We start from the raw sequence: 13,182 nt of genomic DNA, 5'->3' as shown, positions 1-13,182 counted from the left end.
CCTGGCGGTGGGACAGCAGGGCAGCCCTGGGTCCCAGTGCCGCTAACAGCCAGGTGGGACCTGAGCATGAGACCCTGCGCCACAGCAGGGACATTCAGGCTCTGTGGACTTCTTGAGTGTCTTCTTCACATTAAGCCGTCACACCTTTCCTGATTGGGACTGTCTCTCTGGGTCTTTGTCACTGGGACCACTTGGGAACCCTCTGACTGAGTCTCAGCCCAGCCTCATCTCCACGGTATCTGAGGTGCCCCAAGCACACGGCTTTCATCTCCTGCCCCTAGAGGTGCCCCTGTGGGGCAGGGTCGCCAACCAAGAGCTCCTTCCAACCTCCCGTCCTCATCTAAACCTCATCCTCCTTTCAGAGGCTGGCGGGGGCACATCTCCTCCCAGAGGGATCTCTATCCAGGAAGGCCATGGACCCCACCCAGGGTCAAGAGGCAAGGGAGCAGCAGAGCCTGGAGCTGAACCGCCATCTGCAGCTCCCAGGCCTGGCCCCCACAGCCCTTCTGTGGGCCCCCGGACAGCCTCGCTCAGAGGCTGCGTCCTGGACATGCGGCGTCTCTCCCACTGGGGTGGACATTGGTGTTGCTCACACAGACCCCAGTTCTCCTCGGGCAAGCTCTGCATTCTGCAAAGTGGGTGGCAGCAGGATCTGCCTCCGAACGTGCTCTTCTGACGTGGAGATCTGGCAGTTCTGCTGAGAGGTGGCTTTCCTTTCTTCCTCTTGACTCTAGGCAGACATGCATGCCACTCTGGGTACGTGATGCTATGTGGCTTCTGAGGCTGGATCACAAATGGTGAGTCCGTGTCTGCTGGTTCTCTTAGGACTGCCCTTGGAGACTCAGCCCTCATGCTGTGAGGAAGCCTAAGGGGGGCCATGCAGCAGAAGACAGTGAGAGACCTTGCAGCTGGACTGCTGAGTTCAGGTCCCTGCATCAGTGTGGCCTTGGGCAAGTCCCATGTCTCTGAACCTCAGTTTCCCCATTTGTAAAATGGGCATAATATAGTCTTTCCCACGGAGTGTTATTAAGAGGATCAAATTCCCACACAAAGGGCCCAGCCCAGCCCCACACACCAGGTGGCCCCCACTCAGTGCTGGTTCCTGCTCCACAGCACAGACTGTCATTCCAAGCACAGGCCCTGCGCCCAGAGGGCAGGATGCAAGCCTTAGGCACACCCTTGACCCCTACTCCCCTCAGAGCAGGCAGCCCACTACCCACTTCGCCCCTACCCGTGCCTTCCCCTGACTCAAGCCAGCCGGGACGTTACACCCCCCAGGGGACAAAAAGCAGGCCCAAGGGACCCTGGGCTGGTGGGCAAGGACTTCGTGAAAAGGGCATAACTTTGCAGTCTAGAAGACTTTGTCTCGGCCGGGTGCAGTGGCTCACACCTGCAATACCAGTATTTTGGGAGGCTGAGGTGGGCGGATCACCTGAGGTCAGGAGTTTGAGACCAGCCTGGGCAACATGGTGAAACCCCGTCTCTATTAAAAATATAAAGTTAGCTGGTCGTGGTGGCGCACGCCTGTAATCCCAGCTACTTGGGAGGCTGAGGCAGGAGAATCGCTTTAACTCAGGAGGCGGAGGTTGCAGTGAGCCAAGATTGCACCATTGCACTCCAGCCTGGGCGACAAAAGCAAAACTCCATCTCAAAAAAAAAAAAAAAAAAAAAACCAATTGTTTCTTCATGTATCCACAGGACATATTGCAGCACCTGCCTCAGAAGGTCACCTGGTGACATCAAAAGATGATAGCGATGCGACGCTTCCAGGTGCTCAAACCCAAATCTCGGGGTGAGCTCATCTTGCCCCTCTCTCCCACATGTCACAGCCATCGCATCCAGCCAGCCAGCCCTTCACAGGCAGTCACCCTGCACCCCCAGCACAATCGACTCTGGTCCAAGGCATCGTCCCTTCTCTCCTGCATCTGCCCTCTGCCTGGTCTCTGGGCTTCCACCCTCCCCCTCGGCCCTCCTCCATCCTCCCCCACCCTCCACACAGCAGAGTGATCTGGGTAAAACCCGAAACCCAAGTTGGGGCCTGCCACCCTTCTGCTAGAAGCCCCAAGGGCTCCCCATTTCCCTGCAGGGCACCTCACCCCCAGCCCTGGCCTCCCTGCTCTGTCTGCTCCAGCCCCCTGCCTTGCCGCCATCCCAGCTCTGGGACCGGCCACCTTCAGCTCTTGACCTGGGATTTGAGTTCTCCCTGCCTGTGGCACACTTGGTAAGGCTTGCTGACTCACTTTTTAAGGCTTTTATTTAAATGTCATCCACTCACGGAGACCTCCCTGAGCAACCTAATGAACCCACACAGCACTCCCTCCACGTGGGTCTCCTTCCGCCCTTCGCTGTTTTCTGTTTGGTGGCTGCCATCTGACACAGCGCTGAGGATGGTTTCTCGCCTCTCCCCAGTTAAAACACGAGCATGAACGTGAAGGCAGGGCTTTCCTGTCATCTGTTTCGCTGCTCTCGCTCCGTCGATTCCCTGCAGAAAATGAGAATACCCTTTCCTCACTGATGAAGGCCAGGTGGAGGGAGAGCAGAGTGGGGGTGGATGGAGCAGAAGTAGGACTCGTCTCCTGGCAGGATGTCAACAACCCCATGGGGAGGTTCTAGTCTGGCTTGGCCTGAGACCATGTGCTGTGGCCTCTGTGGGTCCAAGCAGTGCTGACGGCAGCATGGGGGTTTGAGTCACCCTCCCTAGTGGGAAGCCCCCGGGTGAAGAGCAGAAGTCAGATTCAAAGGGGGCAGCTGAAGCTTCGAAGAGCCACTTCGCAAAGGGGCCGAGGAAAGAAAAAGGCACCAAGGTGTGGGCCCAGCATGGCAGAAGCCGTGGAGCCCAGAGTCAGGCTCTCAGCCCCTCCCTGTGGCCCACCCTGGCAGATTGGGCAAGACAGGTGTGCACCTGCACAAAAAAGCCCTAAGCCAGAAGACCCTCCCTCCCAGTGGCTGGTCCCCCTCTGCCCCACAGCGACCCCACCCTGGCACATCCACCCAAGGTGAGCCAGCTCTGACTCTAAGACCACACCCCTTGTCCCGCACCCAGCCACGCGGCGGAGGTTAGTGCAGGTTTCAGCGCCCTTGGACCTCATCTGGGAGTAGAGGGGGCAGGTCTAGGCCTGGACCTGGAGCAGTGGGTGTCAAGGAGTCCCCAGGGACGGCCTTATCCTCTGTGTGGGCAGGATGGCTCTGGGAAGCCAAGGGCAGCGTGTGGTGGTTTGGCACAGCTGACTGCAAAACACTCAGAGATAGGCTGGGCGCAGTGGCTCACACCTGTAATCCCAGCACTTTGGGAGATTGAGGCAGGTGGATCACCTGTGGTCAGGAGTTTGAGACCAGCCTGCCCCACATGATGAAACCCTGTCTCTACTAAAAATACAAAAATTAGCTGGGCGTGGTGGTGTGCACCTGTAATCCCAGCTACTCAGGAGGCTGAGGCAGGAGAATTGGTGACCCTGGGAGGTGGAGGTTGCAGTGAGCCAAGATTGCGCCATTGTTCTCCAGCCTCAGGCAGAAAACTCCGGGATGCAATTCCCTGCCATGTGGGTTGCCCCCACATTTGTGGGGCTAAGGGGCCCCTTGTTTTCAGAGAGAGCTCAACTTTGCCCAGTGGGGTCTCTGCTCTGCTTCTCCATCTGGTACTGACATCCTCTAGGGCAGCCAGCACCATCCTCTTCACTGAGGCTCCCACTCTGCCAGGGACGCTCAGGATGCTTGGGGCAGGGTGACACTGAGCTTCCCTGGGCACAGGCTCCAGGGAAAACCTAGTAGATGACACAGGCCCGCCCAGTGGGGCAGATCAAAGGGAGCTGTGTGGGTGAGCACCAGACGACTGCAGGGCTTGCCCAGGGCTGCTTGGCCTGGCTGCAGGCTCTTCCCGCCCACAGAGTCCTGTAGCTGCTCTGGGGAGAGGGAGGAGGGCACCGTGCATGGTTGACCCTTCCTGCTTCTGGGCTCCAACAGCCTTGGCCTCCTGCTTGATCTTTCCAGGGTCTGGGGCCTGCTCCAAAGTCAGACACTCCTGATGTGGTACTGTGCCTGGGGACAAAGGTGGCTTGGAGGGGCCTGGTGGCCACGTAGGCCTCGGAGCCCCAAGCTTGAGCCCTGGGATGGGAGGGGTTGCTCCTTCTCCACTGGGGTCCAGAAGCCAGTGTGCTCTTGCTCTGGGGGCACCCTGGGGGCCAGGCAACAGCACCAAGCATGCCCCTGAAACAGGCGCTGGCCAGAGCCTGGGTGCAGGCTGCGGGGTTGGCCCCTGGGCCAAATCGGCTGCCTCATTGCCCACCACGCTCTGCTCCCTTCCACTACACACAGAATGCCAGTGGCTGCTTTGGTTTGTAGCTTCTGCCGCCACCCCCACACCCCTTCTAAAATCGTCAGTGCTGCCCTGTCTGGTCTGCTGCGTCCTAGTGCTGCCCTATCCCCTACCGCCTGGGCTGTTTTCTTGCTCTGATGGCCATGGTTGTGCCTCTGAGGCCTGGGCTCCTTTCAACTAAGGGGTTGGGGAATCTCTGAAAATACCACCAATTATAGCCCCGCCCGAGCAGGAGCACCGTGTGCTTTGTGGTGGGAACGTGTCCAGGCAAAGACCTTATCAGAGAGATCAGGTAAATTACTGGGTAACCATCGGAGCCCGAGCACAGATGCAGGCCTAGCAGGCTCCTTATTAGGCTAATTACCAGCTCCTGGGCTGCCGAAACTGCGTAAAACCCAAGATAAACTCAGGGTCAACCTGGAGAGCAGCTGGGAGGTGGTGTTTTCCCGGAGAGGCACTTGCCAGAGGCCCTCAGGCTGAGGCCTGGGAGAGAAAGACGGAAGAATTCCCGGGGAGAGTGGATCACCCCCCAAAACCAGAGAAGTCTGCAGACCCCACATCCAGCTCCTAACTCTGACGCCCTCCACTACCTCACCTGTAAATTTCGTCCCTCTGACATTGATGATATGCCAGGAGCTGCTGGCCACTGGGCATGGTTGAAAATAGCATAATAATAATATTGTTACAAAAATCAGCCTCACACTGTACAAAGAGTAGCTCATTTAGTCCTCAACAAATCCATCTTCATTTTATAGATGGGCAAACTGAGGCTCAGGGATGTTAAAGGACTTGCTAGCAGCTGCTAGAGCTGGAACCAAGAGGCAGCCCTGACCCTAAAGGGGAAACAGGCCCAGGAACTTACCAGCGCTCCTCCCTAGAGGACAGACGACGTTGGCAGACCACAGCCCCTCCCTCCCCGAGGCGTCTGTGCCTCTTGGCCTGCAGCCTTTGCAAGTGCGCGTCACTGAGGAGAGGGCGCCACCGCCCCAGGCCTGAGAATGGCTGGCAGTGGGCGGGGTCAGTGGCTCTCTGGGCTGGTAATTATGCTCCGGGTAATTATGCTGGCGCTGGGCGTGACCTGAGCGACAGCGGGGAAGACTGCCTGCCCTGCCACATGCACCCCTGCCCTGCCCCGCCCTACCCTACCCTGAACCTGGATACCCTCTTGGCCTCAGGGCCTCAGACTTGCCCCCAACCCCCCTTTGCCTATTTCCCCCTGGAAAATGCCCCCGGCAAATGTTCCTGTGGCAAAGTCAAAGGAAAAACCTGGACTGGAGGAGGGAAAGTGTCCTCTGGGCGCAGGGTAGGGACAGGCACCAGCCCCTGACCCACTGTTGAAACCGCCACTGCAAAATGATAACCCAGACAGTGAAAGAGATCTGACTTAACTAACTCCATCTTGCTTCGAACCTCCAAGCTGTCCTCGTTCATTCCTGGGCGTACGCTGAACTAACTTTGGGAGAAACTTGGTTTATAGTTTGTAGTTTAAAACAAAGACGATAACATCCCTTTCCCAAAGCAGACCTCCTTCTTGCCTAGGGACTAGACTGCCTTTGCAGGACTAACAAATTAGCCAAAAGATTAGAAATTATGTTTTAGGAGTCACGCAGCTGGAGGCTACAAGATTCTGACTTTCTCCAAGTTGCTTCTGTGGATAACATCACTATTGTAAAGTCTAAGATCCCTAAGATAAGTGCTTGAGAGATTTTGCAGACCCTGCACTCCATGGATCAGCTGGCGCCACCCAGGTCAATAAACTGGTTCATCTGATCCTGTGGCCCCAACCCAGGAACTGACTCAGTGCAACAAGACAGCTTGGACTCCCTATGATTTCATCCCTGACCAACCAGCACTCCCAACTCACTGGCTGCCCCCCACCCACCAAATTATCCTCAAAAACTCTAGGCCGGGTGCGGTGGCTCAAGCCTGTAATCCCAGCACTTTGGGAGGCTGGGGCAGACGGATCACAAGGTCAAGAGATCGAGACCATCCTGGCCAACATGGTGAAACCCCATCTCTACTAAAAATACAAAGATTAGGCCAGGCACGGTGGCTCATGCCTGTAATCCCAGCACTTTGGGAGGCTGAGGCGGGTGGATCACGAGGTCAGGAGATTGAGACCATCCTGGCTAACACGGTGAAACCCTGTCTCTACTAAAAGTGTGAAAAATTAGCTGGGCGTGGTGGCGGGCGCCTGTAGTCCCAGCTACTAGGGAGGCTGAAGCAGGAGAACGGCGTGAACTCATGAGGTGGAGCTTGCAGTGAGCTGACATTGTGCCACTGCACTCCAGCCTGGGCAACAGAGCAAGACTCTGTCTCAAAACAAACAGACAAACAAACAAAAATTCTTAATTCCCCAGTGCTTGAGGAGACTGATTTGAGTAATAATGAAACACCAGTCTCCAGCACAGCTGGCTCTGAGAGAATTACTCATTCTCTATTGCAGTTCCCGTCTCGAGAAACCAGCTCTGTTCAGGCAGTCGGCAAGATGAACCCATTAGGGGGTTACCCTATCTCCCCAAAACATAGCCCAAGGCTTTCACAGGAGACCCTTCTTGCCCCGCCAGCCTCTTCTCCGGCCCTACAGCCCCTGGCTATGCCTGATCCCTCTACACAGAAGTCCTGCCATGCCCCGTCACCTGGTCCCCCTCTTCTTTAGTATCCCAAGTCACCCTCACAGCCCCCAGGCTCTAAGGCCCAGCACCTCACTTGGAGCTTGTGTGTTCCTCATGGGCTGGGAAGCCTGGCGGGCAGGGATGGGGACTTAACTGCATCCCCAGGAAAGTCCTGCCAGTCCAAAGGCAGGAAAAGACAAGGGGCCTCTGCCTAGGGGGCTACCCCCCGAGTCACTCAGAAACTCTGTTCCCAAGGTCCCATCCCTGCAGCTCTGGTACCACCATCCCAGACCTGGGGTACTAAGGAAAGGAAGGGCCACATCAACTTCCAAACTGGATCCAACTGGCATAACTAGACCTGCCCATCTCCTTTTGTTCCTTCTCTTTTTCATGAAATAAAAAGAATGAAGAGATGAGCTTTGGTTTCGTAGCAGTGATTCTCAGGGTGTCGTGGGGCCCAGCAGTGGCAGCAGTACCTGGGAACCGGCTGGAGTACCCAGGCCCACCACAAACTCACTGAATCAGATACTGTTTAATGAGCCCTCCAGAGAAGCCTGATGCTGGCTGCAGTGCGCAAGCTCCTGGCCTGCAGCCTCTCTCTCTCAGCCTCACACATGACCCCACCATTGCTGCCTTCACACCGGGAGCTCAGGAGTTCTGGGGTCCCGAGGGCATCACCCACTCGGAATCACTCCAGGGCTTCCCTCCAGGGCCTCCCATCTGTTCCCCTCATCTCTGAAGCACACCCAGGCTGACTCCTGCAGCTCCTGACCTGCCTGAACGTTGCCCTCACCAAAGACCACACCCAGGTGCGTGTGCAGCTTCGGGTCAGACCCCCTACTCAGCTCACGGGCTGGAAGTCCCAGTCCTATGGACACTTGCCTTTTGCCTTTTAACCAGGCTGGGGGTTACAGATCGATCTCAGTGTCTGGTTTTCTTTCTTCAAAGGCACAGCCAAGTATCTGAGCAGGGACAGAATAGGGCGCTCTGCAACCTCTGTCTGCTGGAGACATCAGGAACAGAGAAGGCCACGCAGACATGGGGGTGACTTCCACAGTAAGGTGCCCAGACCAGCGCTCCAAGAAGCCAGTACACTGCTTGGGCACCCTGACCCTCCCTCCACTATCTCAGTTCACATGTCAGTGCTGATGGGATGCCGTTTCAGGGTCCCACTGGTCCCCCATCCAACTAACCAGGCTGAAAATGTAAGCCTAGTTACACAGTATGCAAAAAGCTGCAGGAGCTGCCCCGCCCTACTTGGCAAGACCCAAGCAGAGTCCCCGAGTCCTTCACTGGGTCCACTGCTTTGCCCACCCTCCCTGTGTCCCCATGTCCAGCCAAGCCAGCCATCAGTGTCAGTCCCCCACCCCAGGTGTGCCCCTGCCCCTGAAGCCCACAGTCCTTTCTCTACAACCCAGTGCCAGCTCTGTGCATCTCTTGCGTGGTGTCTTTTCCTTTGGGGTAGTACCTCAAGTCCCTGTGGTCTCCCTGACAAAAGAGACCTTCATCCCTTGAGGGCAGATCCCTCACTCACCTGAATGTGCCACCCCCCCAGCACCGCCACAAGTCCAGGCACATGGGATCGCATGAGTCAGAAAGACTCTTTTTATCTGAGACAGAGTCTTGCTGCCCAGGCTGGAGTGCAATGGAGTGATCTTGGCTCACTGCAACCTCTGCCTTCCGGGTTCAAGCGATCCTCCTGCCTCAGCCTCCCGAGTAGCTGGGATTACAGGCACCCGCCACCACGCCCAGCTAATTTTGTATTTTCAGTAGAGATGGGGTTCCTCCATGTTGCCCAGGCTGATCTCGAACTCCCCACCTCAGGTGATTTGCCCGCCTCAATCTCCCAAAGTGCTGGGATTATAGGGGTGAGCCACCACGCCTGACCTGAGACTCTTTAAATATAGTAAACTGCATTTGAACATTTAAGTTTTAATTTTCTTTTTAAATAGTTCAATAGTCTCAATAACATTGGAGAAAAAAAAAAAACTTTCCCAAGTATGTAATCAATGAAGTATATTAAAATATGATGATTCACGTTTTCGAAGTGTTGTGGTATTATATATGAACTCAGATTTGGGGCCAGGCCTGGTGTTCATGCCTGTAATCCTAGCACTTTGAAAAGCCAAGGCAGGTGGATTGCTTGAGGCCAAGAGTCTGAGACCAGCCTGGGCAACATGGCAAAGCCCTGTCTCTACAAAAAATTAGCCAGGCTTGGTGGCATGCACCTATAGTCCCAGCTGCATGGGAGGCTGAGGTGGGAAGATCACCTGAGCCTGGGAGGTCAAGGATGCAGTGAGCCATGATCATGCCACTGCACTCTGGATTGGATGACAGCGTGAGACCTTGTCTCAAAAAGAAAAGAAAAGAAAAAAAAGAACTTAGAAGTTAAAATCTCAAGTCTAAATTAATTCCTCAATTTTAACTTTAAATTCTTATTACAAGGTTGGCCTATGACTCTAACGGGCCACATTATCCAAAACGTAACAAATGCTGAAAAAGACCAGGTGCACATGTTTTACAATGTTAAAATTGTGGGTTTGATTCTCCTTAACATCTGGATTAACAATTCTACAATGTTGTCATCAAGATGCTATCAGAGTTACCTTTCCAAGGAATGTTGGGTTAGGTTCCTGGCTGGTGGAGCGTTTAACATCTGGAGTGGCCCTGCTCACAGCCAGGCAAGAGGCTGAGCCTATGTCACGGCTGCTTTGCCAATTTTTTTCACATGGTAGGAGAGGAAGAGCCCTCCTACACAAGTTCCCTGAACACTGGTCACACGTCACCTAATTCCTACCTCTTTTCACTGACATTTTCTAGCTCCACTCTGGTGGCTGCACACTTCTGTGTCCCACTGGGCTATTTATTGCTTCCTTTACTTCTGGTGTGTGTGTGTGTGTGTGTGTGTGTATGTGTGTATTTTTTTTTTTCCAGGCCTTCCTATCTGTTAGCAGAGCCAACCAGGTATTTAAATGACACCTGTCTGACTCTCTGCAACCTGGTGACACCTGACCGTGATCGTGGCTGCTTGGTAATGGTAGGCCCCCGTGCCCTGGTCATCTGTCCCCGACAAAGCTGTACCAGCCTCCAGTAGATTGTGCTGTTTGGTGGCTCCAGCTAGATGTCCAGCAGCATGGACAGGGTGACAGGGTGTCTCAGCCCCGCCCTACATCCCCAAAACGAGTGTGTGTGAGGAACAAGCCCCATCCACCAGCCACAGGCATCTTCCAAAGCCAGCCCCCCCACAAAACCCCCTGCTCCCCCGGTGTGTTCAGACATCCCTGCATCCCTCCCTCTAGTCACTCCAGATGTTGAAGTACGGGCCCGAAAAGGGGATCTCCTCAGGCACCGGCCTCTCAGGGGTGTTGGGGAACTGTGGGGGAAGGGATTCTCAGCCTGACCATCCATGCCCAGGCAAAGAGGCGTGGGAAGCGCCCAGCCCCAATGTGTTAGACACTGCCCATGGTGACAAAGAGCAGATGTCCTCCTAGGCTGGAGAAGTGGGCTGGCAACAAAAGGAGGAGGCCTGGGAGAGCTGGTGGCCGACCCACCATCCTCTGTCTTGATTAAACCAACCCTCCCTGCTGGCCATGATGGCTCACTCCTATAATCCCAGCACTTTGGGAGGCCGAAGTGGGCGGATCACCTGCAGTCGGGAGTTTGAGAGCAGCCTGACCAACACGGAGAAACCCCATCTCTATTAAAAATACAAAATTAGCCAGGCATGATGGCGCATGCCTGTAATCCCAGCTACCCGAGAGCCTGAGGCAGGAGAATCCCTTGAACCTGGGAGGCAGAGGTTGCAGTAAGCCAAGATCACGCCATTGCACTCCAGCCTGGGAAACAAGAGCGAAATTCCGTCTCAAAAAAAAGAAAGAAAAAAAACAAAACCCAACCCTCCCAGGGCATGTGTATGACAGGCCCTGAGGGGACAACAACCAGAAAAGCTGGTGAATGTCCAGTAGGCAGAGGATGGAGGGTCGGGGACTGCGAGGCAGACTTCTTGGGCCAGAACCTCAGCTCCACCACCAAGCAGCAGCATGACTTGGGAAACTCAATTCCTTATACTTTGGGGGTTCCCTTCCCCCATTTTTATTTTAACAAATTAACTTTTAGGTGATATTATTAAATGAAATTAAATGTCAAAACTGTAGATGAAATGTGCACCCTTGCCATCCAGGAAATGCAAATCAAAACCATAATAAGGTACCACTTCACATCCATGAGGACGGCTATGAACAAAAAGGTAGACAGTAACAAGTGTCAGGGGATGTGGAGAAGCTGGACCTCTCATGGATTGCCAGTGGGAATGTAAAACAGTGCAGATGGAAACAGTCTGGCAGTTCCTCAAAACTAAACATAATGTTGCCACATGACCCAGTAATCCCACTCCTAGGTGTATACCCGAGAGAAATGAAAACTTATATCCAAAAATAAATAAATAAGGAAAAAAGAAAAGAAAACTTATGTCTACACAGAAACTTGTACACACATGTTCGTAGCAGCAGCATTCATAGCAGCTAAGGAGTAGAAATAACCCAAACATCCATCAGTGGATGAATGGACTTTAAAAAATAGTATGCCCATACAACAGAGTATTATTAAGCCATAATAGGGAGTGGGGGCCAGGCACAGTGGCTCACGCCTGTAATCCCAGCTCTTTGGGAGGCAGAAGCGTGCAAATCACTTGAGGTCAGGAGTTTGAGACCAGCCTGGTCAATGTGGTGAAACCCCGTCTCTACTAAAAATACAAAAAGTAGCCGGGTGTGGTGGTGGGTATCTGCAATCCCAGCTACTCTGGAGGCTGAGACAGGAGAATCTCTTGAATCAGTAGGTGGAGGCTGCAGTGAGCCGAGATTGCCCCGCTGCACTCCAGCCTGGGCAACAGAGAGAGAGACTCCGTCTGAAAAAACAAAACAAAACAAAGCAAAGCAAAGGGAGTGGAGTACTAACACATGCTACAACATGGATGAAATTTAAAAATGTATGCTAAGTGAAACGAAACAGACACAAAAAGCCACATATGGTTTGATTACATTTATAAGAGACATTCAGAAAAGGCAAATCCAGGGACAGCAAGTAGATGAGTGGCTCCTAGGGCCAGAGAAAATGGGGGAATATCGGGGCGATAGCTAAAGGATACAGGGTTTCGTTTTGAGATAGTATTCTATGATTGACTGTGGTAATGGTTGCACATCTCTGTGAATATACTAAAAGTCAACGGATTATATACAGTAAAAGGGTGAATTATATTATATGTGAATTATATCTCGAAAATGTTACAGAAAAAATGGCCTAGAGAAGTCTCACTTCCACCTCCATCCTCTCTGCCCAAATCCACGGGACTTGTTTTTGAAAAAATAAGCAAAGTCTATGTAAAATACACACCCACACTCTTTAAAATACTCCCCTCCCCTCTCCTCCCCTCCTCTTTTCCTTTCTTCTTTCTTTTTTCTTTTTTCTCAACAGGGAGTCTCACTCTATAGCCCAAGCTGGAGGGCACTGGCTTGCGATCTCAGCTCACTGCAAGCTCCGCCTCCCGGGTTCACGCCATTCTCCCGCCTCAGCCTCCCGAGTAGCTGGGACTACAGGCGCCGCCACCGCGCCCGGCTAGTTTTTTGTTTTTGCATTGTTTTAGTAGAGACGGGGTTTCACCGTGTTAGTCAGGATGGTCTCCATCTCCTGACCTTGTGATCCACCCGCCTCGGCCTCCCAAAGTGCTGGGATTACAGGCATGAGCCACCGCACCCGTCCAAAATACTCCCTCCTTTCTTACTCGGGTAGTATTGTCTTTCATGTGCTGCTTGGCACCTTCCTTTTATTTTCTTTAACTTAGCAGTGTACCCCAGCGCTGTCAGCATCTCTCTTTGGTGCACAGCGCTTCTCCGTGGAGACCTTAGCCTCATGGTCTGTGCCGCCAGGAACAACCTGGCCTGCAGGTTGCTTCCTGTCTGTCCAGGTGATCCCTGTGGGAGGCCCCTGAGATGCAAAGGCAAAGGCAGTCCAGACTTGGCAGGTGCGGCTGCCTGTCCCCCCACCCACCACCCTCACAGATGGGAGCCCGACCCGGTGCCTTCCAGCCACGCAGCATGCCCTTGACTCTCCACAGAGGCCTCCGTTTGCTCTGTGAACCGGGCTGTGGTAGTAATGAGACGAGTGGATACAGGTCCAGCACCCAGAACGGTGCCTGGGTCCTAATGAACATGAGCTCAGTGGGAACTCTCATCACCACTCCCCTCACCTTCAAGGCCAAAG

This window comes from Piliocolobus tephrosceles, chromosome 6 (genome assembly GCF_002776525.5).
Source record: "Piliocolobus tephrosceles isolate RC106 chromosome 6, ASM277652v3, whole genome shotgun sequence".
In the NCBI taxonomy this organism is placed as follows: domain Eukaryota; kingdom Metazoa; phylum Chordata; class Mammalia; order Primates; family Cercopithecidae; genus Piliocolobus; species Piliocolobus tephrosceles.
The sequence above is the reverse complement of the archived record's forward strand: the minus strand, read 5'-3'. Positions refer to the sequence as shown.